Raw genomic sequence first — 4,051 nt, forward strand, 5'->3', positions numbered from 1 at the left:
AATGCCGAGAGGACTGAGGGCGCGACAGGCGGGAATACGGGAGAGTGGGGGCGGCGGGTTTGCGGGGAGTTCGCTGCAGCCTTAGCTGAAGGCAACCTCGATAACCTCTAAATAAATATATATTCCATCGTTTCAACCCACAAGTGAACTTTGCTCATTCCAACCGCTCAAAGATCCCGTCCTTACATCTACACCGTTCTTAGATTATTCCAAGCTCAAAACCTTCTAACTGATAACCGAATTACCCCACGCATGCTTTAATCCTGTCATTCGTTATATCCCCCGTACGATAGATTACACTGTTCAACACGATTTTTAATCTGCAATATCCATTGGGAGATCCTTATAGAGTTCCTCGTCCAGATCACGAATCCGGAAGCAGAATTTCTCAATCTCCTTCAGTTTCTGAAAAACATGAGCTTTTGTAATGATACGGTCTCAGAGCCCCATGGGATCGCGGTACATAGAGAGAATGGACAGTATCTTTTAGTTATAAGTTTATGTTAATAAGTTTATCTTTTTCGATACTACAATAAAAACTAATGAAATACAAGAGGTGCAGTTCAATGCCCGCCATTCATCTATCAATTATGGTAGCAGAGTGTGGTTAAAGAAAATACGCAGTTAGAGGTTAGAAAAAGCACGTGGCGGGCACAAGCGAGTTTATACAGGGTGGGGCAATAACTATATCCACCTTGAACCCAAAACGTTATATGTAATAATATGAAAAAATGTTACGTACAAAACTTACACGGTATAGAGGGGGGCATATTGTGACACAAACATTTTCTGCGTGGGTAAAGGCATAGAGGAGATTTCAAGGTCATCTCTGTTTTTGTTAATGGAATGCTATGCTTTTTTTATCGCGATGTGATAGCCGGTGTTGAGACGACTTCAGCGAGCTATCATTGAAGGTCATGCAAAGTCAAATGTGGTAGTAACATAAACTTTCTTACATTACAGGAGATGCTCGAAATGGTAACCGTTTGCGTCAATGCAAAGTTGCAATCTTCGTATCGCTGCATCACGTGCATGTCTTATCGTTTCTGAACTTATTCTAGCACATGCTGTATTATTTCATAGGGGACTTTATTAAACAATGTACCACTAAACGTTCGCCAAATGATATGGTTACAGCACAACGGGTGTCCAGCATATTATGCTCGGAGAGTAAGAGATGCACTGAACGAACTTCACCCAAATACATGGATAGAACGTGGAGGATTAGTTTCTTGGCCACCTCGTTCTCCAGATTTAATCCCACTAGATTTTTTTCTCTGGGGAGCATTGAAAAATGCTGTTTATCAAGAAGTTGTGGCGGCACGTGAACAAACGCGCCGCCTCATAGACGACGTGCCGATCAGCGCGTTGCGACAAGACACACTTCGGCTGCTCGGGCGAAAGTTCTCGGAACGGCGAGGACCGTCGTCTGTATACATTGTCGAATAATCGAGAACGTTCTCGTGCGATGCGTCAGACGACGGCCCTCTTGAAAAGCCGTCCCGGGGACACACAAAAAGGGCAGTCAGGCCTCAAGTGTTGCACGGGCAACAACGTTCCGAGCGATCTTAGACCAAAGCGTAGTAAACGATTTACGAACGTATATGTGTGGATTATTTCACCCTAACGCCGAATTTCCCCACAAAGTACCCACTACACCAGAAAATCTGAAACAACGGATAATTGCAGCATGTGCTAGAATAAGTTCAGAAACGATGAGATATGCACGTGATGCAGCGATACGAATATTGCAACTTTGCATTGACGCAAACGGTCACCACTTCGAACATCTCCTGTAATGTAAGAAAGTTTATTTTACTACCACATTTGACCTTGCATGACCTTCAATGATAGCTCGCTGAAGTCGTCTCAACACCGGCTATCACATCGCAATAAAAAAAAACATAGCATTCCATTAAAAAAAATAGAGATGGCCTTGAAATCTCCTCCTGGGTGAAGACCCACGCAGAAAATGTTTGTGTCACAATATGCCCCCCTCTATACCATGTAAGTTTTGAATATAACATTTTTTCATATTATTACAATTAACGGCAATATTCAAAGTGGACATAGTTATTGCCCCACCTTGTATATAAGGGTGGCCCACATAACTATTAACAGCTCAATATCTCGAAAATTATGCCATCGATTTTAAAGTTGTTGGTCTTAAATTGCATAAATCTGAAGGGCCTTTCTAACTACATAAACGTGAAGTGCCCCCCCTTCCCCTTTAAGGGGGGGGGGCGGGGTACCTTTATAATTTTAACTGGAACTCCCTGTAAAACGTTATATATTTTGATTCTACAGGAAAAAACAAGTATATCTTGTCTGAAACATTTTTTTGTCAGATATTTCCATGATAAGATATAACAGTTTGAAGTTTCGACTTGTAGGTACTTACTTGAAGCGCTCGGAAATTGTGTTATTGAATTATACGCGCTTGAGTCCTTTGCTTACTCGTGAAGAAACAAAAACAATAATATTTACAATTCTTGAGTTTGACTCAATTGTCCATGAAAACGTTCTCAGTTTAGAGCTGTTATTCAAGCAGTAACATTGCGACTATGGCTATTTTCGATACAGAAGTGAATATGAAACAAAGAATACGTGACGCCACTTCAGTGGCTCCCGAAATGTTAACAAATGTTAACACAACTTTGATGTTTCGAGTAAATAAATGTTTACAAGCCCGTGGTGGACATTTTGAACATTTAATTTAAAGAAAATTTTATTTCTTCACGAATAAGCAAAGGACTCAAGCGCGTATAATTCAATAACGCAATTTCCGAGCGTTTCAAGTACCTACAAGTCGAAACATCAAACTGTTATATCTCATCATGGAAATATCTGACAACAAAATGTTTCAGACAAAATTTACTTGTTTTTTCCTGTAGAATCTAAATATATAACGTTTTACAGGGAGTTCCAGTTAAAATTATAAAGGTACCCCCCCCCCTTAAAGGGGAAGGGGGGGCACTTCACGTTTATGTAGTTAGAAAGGCGCTTCAGATTCATGCAATTTAAGACTAAGAACTTTAAAATCGATGGCATAATTTTCGAGATATTGAGCTGTTAAGAGTTATGTGGGCCACCCTGTATATGTATATCAAGAATGGCAGAAGGAATAACGCTGTCTTTAAACAAAGTGGAGGCCTTAAGGGGGGAGACTCCTTTGGGGCCAACTCCGAATCGATCGAAGCGCTGATGTAATCAATCGGACACCAACGAAAACACATAATCGAGAATTGGAACAGCTTAATAATATGACATCTAATGGCAATACCCACAAATAAATTTTGTTCCCCATTACCATCAAGTTGGGTTTGTGTATTTACTACGCGAAGACAGTGTTGCCTGACAGTATCGATTTTTGACAATTCTGCCCATCAGAAGAACGATGGAATACCTACGGCTCGTGGCGAGATTTCGACCCTCGCCGAACATAGGAACAGAATGGTGCGACTGAAAGAGATTCAAGAATGAAGCCAATACTTACGTACTAATGTGTGCAACGATAAACCTTTTCTATTCGTACTTACAATGATGCTAATTTTTTTTATTACATACGAAATACTTGAAATGGCATTCCCGAGAAACAATAGTTATTTATCATTTATTGACCTAATTAATGCAGATGTATTGTATACTTACACATATATTTCATAAAAAGATGCAAAAAGAACACAATTAAACGCATACGCTCCCTCAATCTTTTCATTTGTCGATCAGCGGAAATAGATTTTGAACTAACAACGATTTTTCGACTTTTTTGTATATATGTGCACAGGGATAAGGAAGGAAGGAGTTGAAGGATTTGAAAAAAAGTACGATCTTCATATTATCAAAAATGTTTTATTTTAATGAAAATAATTATTGACATATATGGGGCGGCTGCCGGCCGCCGCGTCGTCCACCGCGACAGTCGCTATACATGATTCTTTTTATAATTTTTTTTATCTGAAACAGTGAAATAAAAATTAGATCTTATAATTATACTCGTACATTTATATCGGTAGTGGGCAACTGTTTGCTCACGATCATCGAAAGGAGA

This window comes from Dufourea novaeangliae, unplaced genomic scaffold, assembly GCF_001272555.1.
Source record: "Dufourea novaeangliae isolate 0120121106 unplaced genomic scaffold, ASM127255v1 scaffold137, whole genome shotgun sequence".
NCBI classification, from domain to species: domain Eukaryota; kingdom Metazoa; phylum Arthropoda; class Insecta; order Hymenoptera; family Halictidae; genus Dufourea; species Dufourea novaeangliae.